Here is a 21,849-nt window from a genome sequence, read left to right on the forward strand (position 1 = left end):
GTGCTGAAACAAGTGTAACTACACTATGCTAAATGAGTCACGTAACACCGATCCTGGAAGTCGTTTCTTGGCCCTTATTACAGTGGCAGAAGAATAGTGGGTGGAGTCAACTGCACAGGGGGTCACGCATTCAGAGGGCCCTAGAGGGGTCCAAACGTAAAATAAATAAAACTTAACAGTGATAATATCCTTCACATTTATATTTGCAGATGTACCTTCATATTCATATCATTGTAGCTACCAGTGCCAGTAATCACGTTTTTATTCTCCCTCGTTTCTCTGAATCATGTTATAAAAAAAAAAAGTTGAATTGAAATTAGCTTCATAAGGAAAAAAAAGTTTATTTTATTGGTAACTGTCTTTGCATGGAGGCTATGAGGCACTGTTTTATGTTTCCTTGGCGTCTCTTTTTCGAACTCCGCGACCACTTGTACTTTAGTCTAGTAGTCTCTCAATATTGTAAAATAGTTTCCTATTGTCTTCATGGGAAGGTTTGGGGTACTGTTCAGCAGTCTTTTGCAGTTATATTCTGTGTGCACGATTTATCATGTAGTTATCCTGTAGCTGTTAACGCCTGTTGTTGGGTACCAAAATAACCGAAAGCAAAATAACATGCCTGTAAGAGGAAATGTCTGTGAATTTGTCTGTACATTCCTGCGCTATCCTGGAGGTACTGGTGATTAAACGCGTTAGCTTGTGTTTAAAAAGAGTGTAATATTGGAAGTAAACATACATGCAAAATGCAATTCAAGTAGGTGAGTAGAAAAGCTTCTTATTAGTCGTATACTTTTACATGCTGACATTCTGAGAATAAAATAGTGTTAAATATTGAACACTTGACTTGGCATGTTTTATGTTTATAAAAGTATTATATAAAGGTCGGGCCCACAGTAAAGTCCTGCACGGGGCCCGTCTTTCTCTTCCTCCGCCACTACATCGTATAGGTAGGCCTATATAGAAACGAGCGCCTGATATATATCGGTTTTGGCCTCAGTATCTTTTTCGTGGCGCCTGTCTGTATCTGCAAAAGGAATGTGATTTAATCTTGGGATTAAGACCCCACAATCTCGCACTGTATGTCCAGGCAACCGCTGGTAACATGTTGTCAAACTCAGATTACTGCAGGTGTTTTATCCAGCGTTCTATCCTGTTTAGGTTAGCATTCAGTAGGCCTATTCTCCTGAAAATATACATTTTAAAATAAATATGTTATAGTTTAATAGTTTATCTTAATTCCAAAACTTGCACTCATTTAATTTATTTATAGACGTTATCAGCGTCACAAAAAGATTACTGTAAATCTAAATGTCAATTATCACAAAATGTTATACAATCTTTTTAATGCAGGTTTATAGTCTAATAAACTTTAGCCATTCCAGATTTTAGTTGATGAGATATCATAAACTCCTTGCTACATATTTTGATCATCAGATAATTTCTCCCAAAATAACTACAGATTAAACAATGTTTTAGATGCAAATCTTATTTTCAGTCCTTCAGATCAAACCTGGAAATATCCCAAAGAAGGAGAAACAATGTGGTGGTTAAAAAACAAATCAGACCCAAGCACTTTCCGAAAACCCTTTGGCCGTCAATATTATTCATACTCGTGACTGTTTAACTAGTAGGTATTACCATTCAGCGGCCGCACGCCCTTTTCTCTGCATTGCTCTCCGCTTCTTTGGGCATGGGTTACACGGGTTGCATGGCCATGCTGGACTTCAAAGGTGAAAAATTTGTTCGCCGTTGTCACGCGAAATATGGTTATCTCTGAAAAATATGCCCCCTCGGATGAATTTTCATAGTTTATCCTTGGAAAATGTGCCCCTAGGATGAATTTTCATAGTTCATCCTTTGAAAATGTGCCCTTCGGATGGATTTTCATAGTTTATCCTTTGAAAATGTGCCCCTCGGATGAATTTTCATAGTTCATCCTTTGAAAATGTGCCCTTCGGATGGATTTTCATAGTTTATCCTTTGAAAATGTGCCCCTCGGATGAATTTTCATAGTTCATCCTTTGAAAATGTGCCCTTCGGATGGATTTTCATAGTTTATCCTTTGAAAATGTGCCCCTCGGATGAATTTTCATAGTTTATCCTTGGAAAATGTGCCCCTAGGATGAATTTTCATAGTTTATCCTTGGAAAATGTGCCCCTCGGATGAATTTTCATAGTTCATCCTTCGAAAATGTGCCCTTCGGATGAATTTTCATAGTTCACCCTTTGAAAATGTGCCCTTTGGATGGATTTTCATAGTTTATCCTTTGAAAATGTGCCCCGGATGAATTTTCATAGTTTATCCTTTGAAAATGTGCCCCTCGGATGAATTTTCATAGTTTATCCTTGGAAAATGTGCCCCTTGGATGAATGTTCATGGTTTATCCTTGGAAAATGTGCCCCTCGGATGAATTTTCATAGTTCATCCTTTGAAAATGTGCCCTTTGGATGAATTTTCATAGTTCATCCTTTGAAAATGTGCCCTTCGGATGGATTTTCATAGTTTATCCTTGGAAAATGTGCCCCTCGGATGAATTTTCATACATTAAAATTAAGAATATAACTTTGCAAGATGAGTTAGGTTACTTCATGCATTTCGTAATACAGAATTATCTCAAAATGCAACAAAACAAGCCTTGTTGTGGCTTAATGTAGTGTAAAATCGCTAATAGCTGAAAACACGTCAGAATATGATATGCATGGTTTAAGTATACTATCCTATACCTCTCGTTTCATCTGCGTTTTAGTTTAACCAGTTGTGTTAAAAAGTCAAATCAACTACCATTACTTTTGCTGTGCTGCTGCTAATAACGAATTTTATGGACAAATAACCGAAAGAACACCACCGTGATTATGTATTTAGTTGCATGTATCCAACACGCTACAATGAAGTCTATTAGTAATGGCTGCGATTACAACAGAAAAAAAATAGTCAAACCTCTGTCTCGTTGCCAAACGTTTATTTGTTTTTTTCTTTTAATAGAACTGACAGCAGCATCATCATGGAAAAAATGTTATTATTATTATTATTATTATTATTATTATTATTATAGAAAGCATTCTATAAGCATTATATAGAAAGCATATTATAAGCATTTGAATAATAAAAAAAAAAACGTTTGCGCATAACTCTCAGCTGCATGTAATAGTTTTTGGCCAATCTAAATACAGTACTCTATCTTTGTATGTTCAGTTTATATTTATTTTCTTTGCAAACATTTCCCTTTTCAATAAATACGATTTTTCATTATTTTCTTGCATATGCATGCATTCCATTAGACCTTCAAACGACCAAAAACATTCATTTTTTTATTTTATTTCTTTAATATGGAAATTTTGAAATTATGCACTGTTCAATAATATGCATTTTTATTTGCCATTTCATTTTCAATATGACATGGATCCATTAATCGGCTGCCCTTATACTATTAATTATAGATGCAATAAAGAAGGATTTCGCGGAACAGCCTGACGTTTCAGTAAAGCATTTAAACAACTGTGGAAAGGTGGGGCAGACTCGGGCGGCAGAGGTAATCGACTGCAAATATCGAAAGGGAATCGAACTGTGCACCCTAACTAGTGAATACTAGAAGTTATAATACAATGTATATGTTACATTTTACCAGTTAATGTTTTGTTTAGTGTCTTTTTGAGGTAACAATAGCGAAAAACTGCGAGTCAACGTCAACGTTTATTATAGTCTGTAGGTGTTCAACAGTTACAAAAGTTACTGAAAAACATTACATTTTCTTACAGAGTAAAACATACATTGTAAAACTGAGTTTTCAGCTTAATGTTGTTCTTCATGTCCTTGAGACATGTGGTTGTGCTGCTGCTTGGTTACTGCTGTAATTCAGATAAAAAATGCCAAGTATTAAACAACACTTTATACAGAATACAATGATTCACTTTAAGAAAAAAAAAAAACAAAAAAAAAAACAGCCACAGAACTAGTACCTTCTGCAGTAGGACCAGCATTACAAAAGGTATTATAAAGCAGTACTAGCATATATTACTACAGAAGTACTACAGAACAAGTACCACAAAAGTACTATCTATATAATCTGTCAACATTATTTGAGCAAGTACCCATGTTTTGTGCTTTAATAAGTTTAACATGATTACAATTAGGGACATTGTTTACCATTATTGTATCTTGTTTATTTACCAAAGGTAAACTTACTTTAAATCTGGAATTGTTTTTAAAATAGTTTCCACTTTGCTTCAATGTTATTTAAAAGCATTTAGATATCTGAGGCACAGTGGGCTTATAATGAAGACATCCAGGACACAAAGCACTCAGTCAGAAAATCATGGAAACAATGGAAACAAACTCTGCAAACAAACTTTTCAACTTTTCAAGTCTTCTTTAGTGTTACAATGATAAGATGATGAATGTAGAAATGATTATCACGGTTTCTTACGTTTTTTTTTTTTTTTTTTAGGATAATCTATGAAAATTAGTCAGGAGGGACTATTTTCCAGTGACACCTGTCATTATTTTTTTACATTACACTGAACAAAAAAACAAAAACAAAAACAAAAACAAAAACTATATATATATATATATATATATATATATATATATATATATATATATATATATATATATATATATATATATATTGTAACAAACTGGACCCACTCGGGTTCGTTGCCCCTTTAAAAATAGACCCAACACGTCAGAAATGGAGTTATTAAGCGCGGTTGCACTATATTTTAATAAAACACAAAAATAAACAAAATACAAAACAAAACCTAACTCCGTTTGGAGCGCTTACTAAACAGGTAATTCCCTGGCTAACTTGCAGGACGGCTAAACCGTTTACCTGACACGGAACACAAAAACCACACGGGTTCAACACCGCACTTACTTCTCCGGACTGCTCGGAAGCAGAGCACCTCACTTCTGCCTCCTTCTACTCAGCAGCCCCATGCAGCCTGGCTGCACGTCTTAAATACCCTGCACCCGGTTCCAATTTTAATCGCCCCCGGGTGCAGGGGATAATACACAATAAAACAATTAACAAACAATAAAACAGTTAAATTAAACAAAAGCAAATTAACAGAAAGGTGCATTTTTTTTCAGGGAGGTTTTAACCCCCTCCCTGCTGTCTCACACAACCCGCTGCCTTACTATATATATATATATATATATATATATATATATATATATATATATATATATATATATATATATACAGTGCCTTGCAAAAGTATTCAGACCCCTGACCAATTCTCTCATATTACTGAATTACAAATGGTACATTGAAATTTCGTTCTGTTTGATATTTTAAAACACTGAAACTCAAAATCAATTATTGTAAGGTGACATTAGTTTTATGTTGGGAAATATTTTTAAGAAAAATAAAAAACAGGTTTGGGGTTTGGGCTAGCTGATTGGGGGCCCTCAGCGGCAATATTTTTGCGCCCCATTCCCCATTTCGGTTTCTATTTTTTATTAGCCTCTACTTTAAGTAATTAAATTGATTGCTATTAATCCGACTCTGATTCTTAATTAAAATGTTGATAAACCTGTAAATTGTGAAATAAATTTAACTAATACAGTAACAGTGATTTCCAAAGCTTTTTGCTCCAGGGCAAAATTTGCTCCTGATTTTCTGAAAGTACTGTAATAGTAAAAGTTTAAGGCATTTTGATATGATATTGATATGATTTGATATTGATAATAACTTCCATATCGCGATATCGTTGGATTTAAAAAAAAAAAAATATATATATATATATATATATATATATATATATATATATATATATATATATATATATATATATATATCATACACTGCTAAAAATACAAACGCAGTATAATCAATTTTATTTACTTTTAAGATACAATGAACCCTATATATACCAACCATTGTCAGTCTCGTAAGCAAAGAAACACCACACAGAAGTATTATTTAACCAATTTATTCCATTGATTGGCGTTTTGGTACCAAACGCTATTTGCATACATAAAGTTTTGCACTATTGGCCTTCCGTAAAGTGTTGCCGGTGTTGTGCCGAATTTTACATTATTTCAAGATGCATGCGTCGCCGTTTCATTGAATTTTTTCAACTGTGATTACTATTAATGTATTTATCACCATGGTTTAAATGTAAACTTTTGGTATTATAAACTAGATGGTACTTTTTAGACATCCAAACAGAATAAAAACAATCACAATACATCAATACACACACCAAAATTACACATTTCTCAAATTATAAATTTATTTCCAAAAAAAATGAAGTGTCACAATTATTGGCACCCTTGTTTTCAGTACTTTGTGCACCCTCCCCTTGCAAGGATAATGGCACTGAGTCTTTTTCTGTAATGTTTAATGAGATTGGAGAACACATTGGGAGGGATCTTAGACCATTCCTCCATACAGAATCTTTCCAGATCCTTGATATCCTTCGGTCTGCGCTTATGGACTGCCCTCTTCAATTGAAACCACAGATTTCCAATGGGGTTCAAGTCCAGAGACTCAGATGACCATTGCAAAATGTTGATTTTGTGGTCAATTAACCATTTCTTTGTGGATTTTGTTGTGTGCTTGTGGTCATGGTCTTGCTGGAAGATCCACCTGCGGCCAAGTTTCAGCCTCTTGGCAGAGGCAACCAGGTTTTTGGCTAAAATGCCCTGGTACTGGGTAGAGTTCATGATGCCATTGACCTTAACAAGGGCCCCAGGACCAGTGGAAGCAAAACAGCCCCATAACATCAAAGATCCACCACCATATTTTACAGTAGGTATGAGGTTCTTTTCTGCACACGCATCCTTCTTTTGACGCCAAACCCACCGCTGGTGTGCGTGGCCAAAGAGCTCTATTTTCATCTGACCATAGCACCCGGTTCCAATCGAAATGCCAATGCCGTTTAGCAAAGTGCAGGTGCTTATGTTTGTTGGTTGCTCTCAATAAAGGCTTTTTTTCTGGCAACCCTTCCAAATAGCCTATTGGCATGGAAGTGGCGTCTAATTGTAGATTTGAAGACTTGGTGACCCCAAGATGCAACCAAGTTCTGTAATTCTCCAACTGTGGCCCTTGGATTTTCCTTTGCCTCCCGAACCATCTGCCTCACTGTGTGTCGGGGCAAGTTTACCACTGTTCCAGTGGTTTTGAACTTCTTAATTATTGCCCTAATAGTGATAAGTGGTTTATTTAGTTTTTTAGCTATTGTTTTGTACCCATTGCCTGATTTATGAAGGTCAACAACCATTTCTCTCTTTTCATTTGTGAGTTATTTGCCTTTCCCCATGGTGATAGATGACAAATGGATTTCATATGCGTGTTACCTCATTTTTATACCCCAGTGAAACAGGAAGCCATGGAAGGCCACAATACAGTTCCTTAAGACTGAGATGAACTTAAAGAAGTAGAATGTTAATGCAGATTTAATTTTGTTAGATTTTATTTATAAGAATCTTTAGGGGTGCCAATAATTCTGACACCTATCTTTTTGAGAAAAAATGTTATTACTTGTTAATAAAAAACTTTTTCACTGAGCAATTGTATTAGAATAAAAGAATATGATTTTCCCATATATTTGAGCATAAAATATAGCTCATTACCTGTGTTGTTTATTTTATACAGCCTTTTTTGCTCATCTTTATCAAGGGTGCCAATAATTTTGGAGGTTACTGTATATATATATATATATATATATATATATATATATATATATATATATATATATATATATATATTGGAATTGCGTGATTACGTTTTACTTTGTTTTGGAGGAGTTCGATATTATCGAGCTTGATATTGTCAATACATGGACAATATCGATATACAATTTTCATATCGTTGCCCACCACTAATAAATAACATTCATATTTTTTTCACTTAAACAGTTTTGGAAAATTGGCTGCAGTTTATTTGCAGTTAGAAAAAGTGAAACAAATTTTGCACTGGCGCAAAAAAGCTTTGAAAGTTGTCATGTAAATGTTTCTCTACTTTATAACATCATTCTAGGTGCTTTCTTCTTGTATACAGAGCAAAACTTGCAACTGATTTGTTGTACTACTAAATGAGACATATGGAAACTCGACTGAATAAGCTATGTATTACTTGCATTCAACAGCAGAGGATTTCTATTTAAAACAAGTCTAACTTGCTTTTTATGTATTCGGCTTCCTTACATTTACAACACGAACAGATAGTCTATCAAACAGACTGAATACATGGGTTCAGTTGTTATCCCTAGTCTCAGTGTTTTATACATCAATGCAAAGAAACCTACTGTTATGATTTTAATTTATTAATACTAGTCAGGGCGCTACGATTTAGAGGCTGCATTCAGGAGATCCGTTTCAAACAGACTCGGTCTGGTTTGTTTTGTTTGAAACAATGTATCAACGTGCTTGCTGTTCACACTTCTCTGCGAGCAAAGGGACCGAGTTCATTTGAATGCAACCTAAAGTTGTTAGGTTTTTTTTCGGCCTTTTCCATTTTTTCAGGACTGAGTCCGTTTGTGTTCACGTGTGCAGTTTTCAAGCAACCTCTGTTTGTTTATATGGTGTGTGAACTGGATGTTTACAATATCCTGCAAGGCATATTGCAAGATGGCAGCTATTGATGTATTGCTCTGGTTTTTAATATAGCATGTTTTTTATTCTTGCATATTACTGTGGAAGAAAGCACTGGGGGAGCACTTGTCTAAATTTAATGAATACATGTATAGGATGCATACAGTTGGAGAATAAATTCTGCACGGTTCTCCTAATGTCTTCATTAAACAAATTTTTTTTAAGTTCGGCTTGGATTTTGGTGTCTGACCAAAAACTGGGAGTTTTTTTTTTTTCTTCAATTCACTGACGCCGTGGCAACTCTGAAGCCGTTTAAATAACAGTATATAATAACACAATAATAGTTTAGAAATTAAAAATTGGGTGAATTTATTGCAGATCATAACAATTCATTATTTACTTTATGTCATCTTGTCAACACATGTTAAATGGACAAAAAATAGATCAGCTATTTAAGCTATAATACACTATGGTGTGTGTGTTATCATGAGATGGTTCGAGATGAAGTCGAGTGCCTTCAACCAGCCAAGAAGTGGTGATATCTCATGATAACACACACACCCTAGAGCAGGGGTGCACAATTCCGGTCCTGGAGGGCCGGATCCCTCCTGGCTTTTGTTCCAACTGTGTTCTAAATTACTTAATTAGACCAATAATTGGTAATAATTGGTCCAATTAAGTAATTTAGGGCAAGGTTGGAACAAAAGCCAGGAGGGACACCGGACCTCCAGGACCGGAATTGTGCACCCCTGCCCTAGAGTGTATTACTGCTATTATTAAATGGGTCTGTGAGTGTGTTGTTGTTGGTAAATAAAGAAGAATTTAAATTTATTTTAATTATTTTTTATGTGTGTAACCTTCCACTGAGAGAAGTAGTAGTTCCACACTAACTACAATTGTTAGCATAACAGTAAAACATTTGATTTTAAACTGTTTTGTATAATATTTTCTTTTTTGGGGCTTCAATAATACTTTCTTGTTTTAGGCTTTGTAGATATTGAACTGGATGTTGCCATTCATTGTTTCAACATGCATGTATGGGTTTTATCCATTAGAAGGAGCTGCTGCTGCTGCTGTTGTGATGTTTTGTTTTTCAATCAATGTTCTTTTCAGTTAGCCAGTCACCGAAAACTTTCATAGTCCATTTTGTCTGGCGCTTGGTGTTTTCCTCAGTTGTATTAATTTCTAATTTGTCTAAATCTGCTTTACTAACTTCAGTATGGTGAGATGTTGACATTTTTTTTTCAATGTTTTCAGTTGCAGAACTTTTGACACATTGACGTTTCCCAAGCGGACTTTGTTGTTCACATTTCACACCAAACTACCGAACGGTGCGGACCAAACCCTCTAAAAGGAACACAGCCTTACTGAGCCCTGGTGCAAGACTATAAAAAAAACACGGCGCGCAGCTGCAGCGCTTGACCTAAAGAATGCAGCAGCAAAATCTGAATCAGTCAAACAACGTTTTTATTTTCCAACAAAACATTAACTAGCGTTATTTATTTTTTATAAATTTAGTCATTGCCAATTATTTTTATTATTTTCTCCCAATTTAAATGGCCAATTATTTTTTAAGCCTAGCTCACCGCTACCACCCCTGCGCTGACTTGGGAGGGCGAAGACGAACACACACTGTCCTCTGAAGTGTGTGCCGTCAGTCAACCACTTTTTTTCACACTGTGAACTCACCATACAGCCACCCAAGAGCTACAGCGTCGGAGGACAACGCAGCTCTCGGGCAGCTTACAGGCAAGCCCACAGGGGTCGCTGGTGCGCGGTGAGCCAAGGACGCCCTGGCCGACCTAACCCTCCCTCCCCCTGGGCGACGCTCGGCCAATTGTGCGCCGCCCCCTGGGAGCTCCCGTCCACGGTCGGCAAAGGAATAGCCTGGACTCGAACTCGCGACGTCCAGACTATAGAGCGCATCCTGCACACCACGTGGAGCACCTTTACTGGATGCGCCACTCGGGAGCCCCTACTAGTGTTATTTCAAGATGACAGTGAACAAGACAGTAATCAATCAAGTAACAGTATATCCAAACATTTTTAATAAATCAATTATGTATAACAAAATTACTCAATTTGATAAACAACTTGATTTAGTTAATAATGAAACATAATAACTTCAAATTAGTCACAAAAAACGTATTAATCATAGGCATCAATTGGAGTTTTAAAATAAAATTGTTAAGTACAAAAAGTATAAAAATGTTTCTTTAAATCTATTTAAGAGAGTACACATTTTTTTAAATACCATTTTAAGCACATTCCCATTTATTGATTTCATATGTATGTATGTATGTATGTGTTTTAAGAATAAATACAAATCCTAAACCAACAGATACTAAACACACTTTATATTATTTACACCATAATGTTTATTTTGGTAACATTTGTTCATGTTAATTGTCAAAATAAATTATGTATGAAAAATCTGTTGCATAAGGTTTATTTTTCTTAAACATTGTTTACATACCTATATTTTGCTACATATTAACCAGAATGTGTTTTTTTTTCAGTTATGTTCTGTTAATTGCCTGTTTCTTGTAAACTAGAACTTGTTCTAATTATTACTGTGATTCTTGAAATGTATTTGTTTACGACTGTAAGTCACCCTGGATAAGGGCGTCTGTTAAGAAATAATAATAATAATAATAATAATAATAATAATAATAATAATAATGTGTTTGTGTTTTAAATATAATAATGTATTGATGCAAAAACAATATTTGTAGTAATGATAAAAACCTGATGACTTGATCTCGGGAGTGCCTACTTATTAAAGGCAGCAGTTTTTACCGTTCTATGGTTGGAATTTATTTTGTATCACGCTGTCTGGTGTTTCTCACGAGTGTCCCTGAAGTTAGGTAGTAATCTTCCTCCCGGTCAGCTATTGCAGAGCTCAGGATTGTGTACCCCATGAAGGTGATGCGATAGCAGGAATTATCTTTGATTGTTTAGACCTGACAAACATCACCAAACCTAAACCAAACCCCTTCAGTGTGAATTCGGAGAGGATAGCCAAAAAAGATAACTGTCATTCAGATAACAGGAGATATAGGCAGAGACAGAGTGACTGGCATGTCACACTCTGGAATCCAGTGCAAGATTTGAAACGGTTTAATATTCAAACTATCAAAACAACTCTAAAACTAATACACCATTTATGTAGGCCACTATCAATTTAAAAAAAAAAATACCACACATACAGTATAAATATTAGTAATACAGTAGTCTCTGTGTATAGGAAGACCTCCTAAGAGAACACTTTACTTAAGGAAATAACCTTGTGGTGAAACTGATTTTTCCCATTGTAAATGCTCCTGCTAAAGGAACAGGAACTTCACTTAAAAGAACACCTTTTTAGCACTGATATGAATTTGTTCACAACTGATACAGTACTGTTTTGTAACCTGATAACTAATCATAATCAAACATAGATTCAAATGGTTTATTCAATCTTTTCAAATATGACTTGTCATCGTGAGAGTGTCTTGAGGCACATTGATTGGTTTATTAAATCTTTCCAGAACTGCCATCGTATCATTGCCTTGTTTTGTATTCTGATTTCCACAAGTGCACCTCATTGCGCCCGTTTCACTTGTTACAAAAAGTTGGAAATTGTTTGAGCTCCTGAAAAAAACCTGAAGTCGCCAAGCAATTTGGTGTTTTCCATTCTGGTGAGTTGCTTCACCATTCTGTTAAATAATTTTGTGCCTGTCTTGAATATTGCTCCTGTACAGGTATTCATAATTAATCATTTATTAACATGTGTAGGGGTGCTGTGTTAATTTAGTTTGACAATTTATTAATGTTAGTTTGTCTGTTATTTTATTATTATTGCTTTTCTCTTACTTATTCTATTCATTTCATATGTTGATGCACATGCGTCATAACAAGTAATAAATATGTATTTATTTATTGATTCATAATGTGTCTGGTGGTCTTAAAGAACACTTCGGCTAAGAGAACACTTCACTTGCTTCCTGAGGGGAGTTCTATTAGCTGGAGACTACAGTAATACACAATACATTATACAGTATAGTGAAATTAAAATATATTCAAATGATCTATATATCCTAATGCATATTTTATTAATGTGTGCATTAAAAATGACTGATAATCATATTATTAAAATACAATTGTTAGTATATGCATAAATACTGTCCATAAATCAATGAACACATTAATAAACTATGTCATACATTCATTATTAGCAGCTGAGTACATTTTTAGGTTTGGGAAATAAGCTCTCACAAGCACATTTCATAGGCAATGTGTAACTGCACAAGGGCTGTCTAACTGAAAAATGTTCACCTTCCCCAAAGCTACATTTACATCCCTGACACACAAACACCACTAAGTCTGCCACTTTCCATGCTTTATCACTATCACCCACCTGCCTTATAACCAAACATTGGAAACTTCTGGATATCACAGTAAAATAAGATGCAGTCCAAAATGTTTCTGCACGGTATTTTGTTTTTTTGTCTTTGTAAATGAGACTGTCCTTATCTCTCCAGGTCGGCAGCTCACTGTCAGACTCGAGGGATACCAGTCAGTGAAAGCCTCTGCCTAGCTCGCATTTTCTCCCTCCCTATCACTCACTCCTTCCCTCTCTCTCTCCCCCTCACATTTAACAAATGTTGGCAAATCTATATTAAACTGAACACAGTAGAAGAATTATAAAGTATACATTGCATACATTGTACTGTACTTTATACTTTTCGTTTACAGAAACCCAGTCGGCTACTCATGAAAAAGTAAAAGCACTGATAATGAATGAATCATTTTTTAATGTAATGCAAACCAAGGTAGCACTAGTGAGGAGTTGTGCCAGAACATTTAGAAGGAAACGATTCAAAAGAAAAAAAATAAGATACTGGCACAGCATTCATTGCAATTCATCCATTTACCTATTGTGGTAACACAACTAGTAAGGGTTTAATTCACTTTCTTTGTCTATTGTTTAAATCATTTACTAATTTTCTGCTTCAGACCAGCTTCCTACCTAACTTTGTATTTATTTTTTTATTTTACTTATATTTTCCTGTATCACCATCATGTTGCTATATTTTTAGAGGATCATAATTATTATAATTAATATTAATTAATATTAATTCTGACAATAATGTTTAGAACTAAATGTATCAAATATATCATATTTTAATATCCTAAATATATTCTTTTTCCTATGGGTATATTTTTAAAACTTCTCACATCAATAAACTGCATCTAGTACCAAACACAATCTTAATCTGATGGAAAATGACCACACAAATAGGTCTTGAAGTTTTCAGGTTTTATTTTTAATCAGGTGAAGTCCCCTTAAACAAATTGAGCTGATTCTGTTTTATAATTAAACTCAGAAAAAGCTGTTAATTACAAAACAATCTTTGTTTTTACCTTCATATCTTGCCTGAACTTAATTCTGTTCCTCTTAATTTTATTTCAAACAGAGCTGACAAATTATGTGATTTGTTTATCCTCGATCCTACTTTTAACTCGCATTTCATTTTTGCAGTCGCCTAATTTAACGTTGTTTTTTTGTTATTTTCCCCACTAGTTTAACAGAGATGGCCTTACAGATTTTTTTTTTTTTTTAATTTAGTTGTTGCCAATTAGTTTTTTTTTTATTATTTTCTCCCCAATTTGAAATGCCCAATTATTTTTAGGCTCAGCTCACCGCTACCACCCCTGCGCTGACTCGGGAGGGGCGAAGATGAACACACGCTGTCCTCCGAAGCGTGTGCCGTCAGCCGCCCGCTTCTTTACGCTCTGCAGACTCACCGTGCAGCCGCCTCAGAGCTACAGCGTCGGAGGACAACGCAGCTCTGGGCAGCTTACAGGCAAACCCACAGGCGCCCGGCCAGACTACAGGGGTTGCTGGTGCGCGGTGAGCCGAGGACACCCTGGCCAACCTAACCCTCCCTCCCCCCGGACGACGCTCGGCCAATTGAGCGCCGCCCACTGGGAGCTCCCGTCCACGGTCGGCTGTGGAATAGCCTGGACTCGAACTGGTGACGTCCAGGCTATAGAGCGCATCTTGCACCCCCTGACAGATTTTTTGAAGCATAAAAATGATTACCTAGTGTGGAGTGTACACTGATAGCAAGTCCTTCAGGCGCCTGCTCTGAGTATTTCGCCAAACATACCACAAAACATTTTGGAATATTGGAGGATACACAAAAAAATGTAGTTTGGTATTACAGCGTCCACACTTCTGATAAACCGCACTACCTGAGGCGATCTAATTAGAACCGGACTCGAGACTACCTCCTGAGGTGGTCTCGAGTCCGGTTCTCGAGTACGGTATTAAATGCTGCGTATTTAGCACTTTTAAGCCGGCTTAAATGCAACTAATACGGTTTAAAGGCATAGTGTGGACAGGGCCTTAATATGTCTCTGAAAAGACATGCACTATTTCACCAGCCTGTGAATCAATCATGACTTTTTTCAGAAGACAGACTGAAACATATATTAAGTAATAGCCTACCTCTTCTAATTATCTGTCCACACCACTCTAATGTGCCAAGGTTAATAGGATAATATTGTTCCATTGAAAAATAAACACTTATTATACTAGGGCTGATAACACTATCGAAAAGCATGGCAAAGCATGTTGGGTAAAACAAGGGCCATATAAATACATACAGTAATCTGAATGTGACACGCATTTACAGATACATACAAATTTAAAATCTTAGACAACATAGAGTTTCAAAACAAAGGGGCACATTTGTAAGTATATAAGTTTTCATATAGCTGGCCTTAGAGGATTGTTATTGAAAATGAATGCGAGGATATTCCTTCATAATGCTCCATTCAGTGATGACAATTGGGCTGTTGTAAGTGACTCTGCATATAATGCACAGCCTACCTCTGTAAAGCACTTTGTGATGGTGGTTCACTATGAAAGGCGCTATATAAAAATAAAGATATTATTATTATTATTATTATAATTAGTATTATTATTATTATTAATATTATTATTATTATACTAGGTGATGAGAAAGCTATAAGGAACCATTTAGTTATATATAGAACACCCAGGAACCCTCTTTAGAGTGCACAATGAAAAATCTTTATGCAATATACATAACCATTTGGCATGTAGAAAAAGTTTTGATGTGTTATGATAATAGTATGCAATACAACATTCCATACTTTATATAACAGAAAAAGCTCAAACTGCATTCTTAAATCACTTAATTGGAAAACATACAAGTAATCATTTGCCCACTTCATAAAATAAATTAAGCCAAACACACAGTGGGGGGGTCGGGGGGCTAGTGAGTTAATTCGGTGTGCGTTCTAACTTAGTCGTCTTGTGTTCTGGGCTGGAGTAGTAGCACTTATAACCATCAAAATTATAACTGAATAAACTTTGACATGTAATTTTACTATATATTCTGCGTGTAGCATAAAACATTTGCTGTTATGGCAAGCCGTTCGAACATTTAATCCTCAATTGCTGATATCAGCAATTTTAATACTAATATCAGTAATGTTTTGCTGATATCAGCAATTCTATTTTTGATACCAAGGAAATACAATTGTGGATATCAAAAATACAGTTGTGGATATCAAAAATTGAATTGTTGATATCAAAAATAGTACCTTTTATTTTGTCCTTTTCTGATCATAAACTGAAACTCAGAGCAGCTGATTCAAATTCAGCGCGGTTCTGAGACTAGGGAAAGGGGCGGAGCTATCAGCCCAACAGAACACAACAAAGTGCTGCAGTTCTTCCAGCGGCAGCGTGGGAGCGACATCATGTGAGAAGTGCATTGTTTTAAAAGTGCAGAGCAGTTAGAAGCAGTTTCAAAGCAGATTGACAGCTGCAAAAACTAAACTTACATAATAATAATAATAATAATAATAATAACAATAATAATAATAACATGGCCTTCAAGCTAGTAGTCTGTGACACCTGCACGATGTGGGAAATCTGAGAAAACCCAGCAGAGCTAAACCAAGTGTGTGTAAAGTGCCTCCGGATCCAGGATTTGCTTAAACTAGTAAGTATGCTAGAAATGGAGCTGCAAGAAATTAGACAGCAACAGGAGCTTGAGGAGCTGGCACACCCACAATTCTTGGAAGTCTGCATCCCTAACAGACTGAAAGCCACCAGGGAGATGGAAGAGGGTCGAAACAGCTGGGTTCAGATAGGCAGAAGCAGTGAAAAAAAGAAACTTTGTCAAACACAACCACCAGAAATCAAAACATCCAACAAATTTGAGTCACTTAAAAATTTAGATAATCAAAACCAACATCAAGAGAACGAAAGGAACAACATCCAGGACCCTATAAACAGTGCTGGCCAAGCAGCAAAAAGAAGGGATGTCATGATTGTTGGGGACTCCATATTGAGAAACACAGCAAGTTCAGTTTGCAGTCCGGACCCCCTTACTACGACAGTGTACTGCCTTCCAGGAGCCTCTGTCACGCACATCACTGAGAACGTGGACAGGCTCCTAGAACGAACATTAGACGACCCGGTAGTAGTCGTCCACACTTAAATAAAAAGGGAACCAATCTACTCGGCGAAAGGATCCTTGAGGAGGTTCAGTAGCATTTCAACTAGAAAGGAAGGGGGGAGAAATCAACAAAAAAACAGAAGGGAGACTACATCAAAACAAGGGCAACAACTCAGGTAAGACAGCCATTAAATGTATTTATCTAAATGCTAGAAGTCTCAGAAACAAAATGTTAGAATTTGAAGCTACTGCACTAACAAGTAACTACGATGTGATAGGTGTTACAGAAACTTGGTTATCCGAGAGTGATGGAGACGAATATAATATTAGTAGGTATACACTGTATAGGAGACAAACAGGACAAAAGAGGCAGAGGGGTAGTGCTATACATAATAAATAGTCTTGAAGCCAGGGTGTTAAATCTAGAAAAAGAAAACAACACAGAATCAATATGGGTCAGAATACTGGACAAAATTTCAAATGGCATAATAATAGAGGCATGCTATATATAGACAGCCAAATTCAGGCACCAAGCAAAATAATCTGTTATAAAATGACATTGGAAATTCGTGCAGCAAAGGAGAAGCCATATTAATGGGGCATTTCAACTTCCCCCATATAAAATGGGAAAACCTGATGGGGAGCACGACAGATGAAATTGAAATGGTGGAAATTACAAATTATTGCTTCCTAACGCAATTTGTCAGGCACCGACTAGAGGGGAGGCATGCCTTGATTTAGTCTTTTCAAATAACAAAGACAGAATAACTACAACAGAGATCAGAGAACCATTGGCAAACTCAGACCACAACATGGTCTCATTTGAAGTGCTTTTTAAAATCCCAAAAGTAATGACTAAAGCTAAGGTTTACAACTTTAGGAAGGCAAACTATGAATTAATGAAACAGAGACTAACAGCTGTAGATTGGAGTAAAATAGAGAAAACATCAATGGAAAAAGGATGGCTGTTTTTTAAAAATGTAGTACTAGAGGCGCAAAAAATTTACATCCCAAAAATAGACAAATCTAAATCTAAAACAAAATGGCCAAAATGGTTTAATAGGTCAATTAAAAAAATATTCAGATAAGAAAGGCACTTTACAGAGCGTTTAAAAGGGACCAAGAACAAAGTACAAAGAAAGAGTACTTGGAACTGCAAACACAAGTCAAAAAGTAAGTTTGAAAGGCCAAGAGAGAGAAAGAAATGAGCACTGCTAAGGGAGTTAAAACCAATTCCAAAATGTTTTTCCAATATTATAACAGCAAAAAAATATAAAAAGAGAAGATAAAATGTCTAAGAGATACAAATGGCAAAATCATAGATGAAGAGAAAAAAATACCAAATATATTAAATGATTACTTTTCACAAGTTTTCACAAAGGAGGATACGGGCAACACATGCCCCACATGTCGACCTGTTCCTAACCAGTTTTAAATAACTTTAGCATAACAGAGGCAGAAGTGTTAAAGGGACTAGGAGCTCTTAAAATAAACAAATCCCCTGGGCCAGATGAGATCCTCCCAATAGTACTCAGAGAAACGAAAGAAGTTATTTACAAACTGACAACAAGATCATGCAACAGTCTCTTGATACAGAGGTTGTACCAACAGACTGGAGAATTGCAAACGTAATACCGATCCACAAAAAGGGAGACAAAACCAAGTGTAAGGTACTGCACTCAGGCAATAAAAATGTGCATTATAAATATCATATGGAGAAACTGAAATTGAAGAAGGAATCTATGAAAAAGACCTAGGAGTTTATGCTGACTCAGAAATGTCTTCATCGAGACAATGTGGGGAAGCTATAAAAAAAGGCCAACAAGACGCTCGGATATATAGTGTAAAGTGTTGAATTTAAATCAAGGGAAGTAATATTAAAACTTTACAATGCATTAGTAATACCCCATCTAGAATATTGTGTTCAGTTCTGGTCACCTCGCTAGAAAAAGGATATTGCTGCTCTAGAAAGAGTGCAAAGAAGAGCGACCAGAATTATTCCAGGTTAAAAAGGCATGTTCATATTCAGTCTTGAAAAAAGAAGACTATGTGGCGATCTGATTCAAGCATTCAGAATTCTAAAAGGTATTGACAATGTCGACCCAAGGGACTTTTTTGACTTGAAAAAAGAAACAAGATAGATTAGATAAAGGGGCATTCAGAACATGACACCCTGGGATCCTTCAAGAAGCTGCTTGATGAGATTCTGGGATCAATAAGCTACTAACAACCAAACAAGCAAGATGGGCCAAATGGCCTCCTCTTGTTTGTAAACTTTCTTATGTTCTTATGTTCTTATATCAACAATTCTATTTCCGATAACAAAAATGCATACTAATGAACATCTGGTCTGAATTTTTTATATCAACAATGCATGCTAATGAACAAACGGATTCAATTTTGGATATCAAAACTGCATACTATTTAACATCCTGCTTCTTAACATGAAATCACTGTGCGGACATGGCTGATAGGGAAGTACCCTCAGAAAACACTGTTTCTGGCGTATTTAGGTGCATTTTTTCCGCTATAGACAGAGCAAGAACAGAATTGACTACTGTGGCAGTGTGCCCTGCACCTGTGTGTATTTTATGTTTATCTGTTGTATGTAGTGTATTATTGTTGGTGTATGTATAAGTGCATGGGATATAATGTGTAGTTATGTAGCACAAGTCTTTTAAATTATTTAATTATTATATTTAGGCACAGGGACTGCACAATCACATCACGTGCAGATAAAATGTGTATTAGTGTGGAAGCATGGGAAACACAATTAGTTCACATGCAGATGTACCGAGATTCCAATTGAATGATTGATTAGCAATCGAGTCTCGGTACAGCTGCATAAAAGAGGCAGTGTTTCATTCACTCAGGGATGGGTGTTCGGTGAGGCAAGAACGAGAGTCGGGAGGTTGAGTAAAGATTAATAAAAAAAAAAAGCTATTTCATGCTGGAAGCACCAGCGCAGTACTTGTTTGTGTGTCTCATCGTGTTTGTTAGTGTCTGTCTGTTCGTTTGGCCAACGTGCCCTTTTTCTTTTGTGTTTTGAGTGCCATAGCGTCTTGGTTTCGCCCGGAGTTGCTGTGAGATTTGGTTTCATTTCCTGGCCTGACGTCACCCCTACAGCCAGCGTGTTCACAACTACTAACAGTGAATCTTCAGAATTACTAACATCAACACAGAGGTGTTTCTAAAGAAGAAGAAACAGAGTTATGACTACAGCCTTGCCAGATTGGTGTTCTCTAGTAGTGGATATTGAGTATAACTGCAAACAATTTCTGTATCTGATATGAAGCGAGGCATTGAAGAGTACAGTATTTCCAGTTAAGCTCATGACTAACTTTAATTCAGGAAAAAAAACGTGGCAGAAAGGAGGATGGTGTGTGGAGGGTGAACTTGTTTCTCCTGAAGAAAAGCAGTGAAGACTTTGTTCCTCCTCAAAAGCAATGTGAGAGGCTGACTAGAAATGCCCTAGGTACATTGTGTTTTATAATCATTGCTATGTACATACCTGCGTGCCTGTATGTGTTGTGTATGTAATTATAGGTAAACAGTATACAACATTTATGGAAGAAAACTTATCAGGAGATGTGTATTTGCAGTAATATATTATATAGAAATAATTATATAATTTACTTAGAGTTTGAGTCTTAGACCAGTAGGATATACTATAAATTGAACTGTACATGTATGAGAAACACATAGTTTACTACCGGAAAAAGCAAAGCACTGAAGACATCAATAGTCTTTAACTCGTTATTCTTGAACTCCTGATGAAGATCAGAATGGATGAATCATACAACACTACTGTTTCTTAATGTTAATTTAAAATTTCATATGGGGGAAGATCACGTGACCTGTGAGAACGATGGGAGCGTAGGATTTCTTCTCCTCGCCTTCCCTTGCATGTTTTGCTCTTTGATATAAGTATTGATGTCTGAACTGTCCAAGAATGTCGACTTCATCGAAAAAAAGACTTATCTCTGAATCTTCTCCCTTTTAAGGGGGAAAAAATAAGATTGATCCGGACCTTTCTGCCATTAGTGAGGCCTGCATGTCGCACACTCGCCAATATTTGGAACACGTATTATCTCGGATCGAAAAGACGTCGTCTGAGACTGCTGCTGCGATGGCTGCTTTGCGTATTGATTTGAATGCTTTTTCTCAGGAATTTAAGTCCCTAAAAATTTTGCTACTCTTCGCAACCAAGTAGATAGCAACAAGAGGCTTATAGCGATTCATGAGGCCAAGATCGACCGGTTTGAGGCTGGAAGATAGAAATAGACGCAATAACCTTCGCCTAATCGGTTTGGAAGAGGGTGCTGAAGGTAGACCTTTTGACCAGATCACTTCCACTGTGGTTCTCAAACCTGACTGGGATAGATATTCAAATAATGCGTGCTCACCATATTTACTCTGACCACGCCAAAACAAAAGACAGGCTTGCGCACTTATTTTCAATCTTTTAAGATATTCAGACCGCCAGGCTATCCTTCAAGCAGCCAGGAAGGACACCTCTCGTTCCGCGGCTAAGGAACTCATTTTCTTCCCTGGATTATAGTAACTTCATGGCTCCGCGCCGCAAGGCTTTCTCTCAGTCTATCACTTTTTCCCGTGGCCTACAGCTTTGCTTGCCCTGTCTACCACAGTCACAGATAGATACTATTTGGGGTGGGGAGTACTGGATTTTTTATTTTCCAGTGCTATATATTTGTTTTTGTGGGGTGGGTCTTTTCTGTGGGAGGGGAATGTTGATGACACAGAGAGGTGGGGAAGAGGGTGTGTGTGCTTTCCCTCTCTCTGAGTGGCTGAGAGGCGGGCCTTGGGAGACTG

The 21,849-nt window shown here is 36.4% G+C and overlaps 1 long non-coding RNA gene across 2 annotated transcripts in view; it reads left to right on the forward strand.

Annotated features, from left to right (window-relative positions):
* Positions 1-21,849, forward strand: part of LOC131737145 (uncharacterized) — a 45,716-nt gene that overhangs the window by 1,384 nt on the left and 22,483 nt on the right. The gene's annotated exons all lie outside the window — the stretch shown is intronic.

Source organism: Acipenser ruthenus, chromosome 5 (assembly GCF_902713425.1).
Source record: "Acipenser ruthenus chromosome 5, fAciRut3.2 maternal haplotype, whole genome shotgun sequence".
Lineage (NCBI taxonomy): Eukaryota > Metazoa > Chordata > Actinopteri > Acipenseriformes > Acipenseridae > Acipenser > Acipenser ruthenus.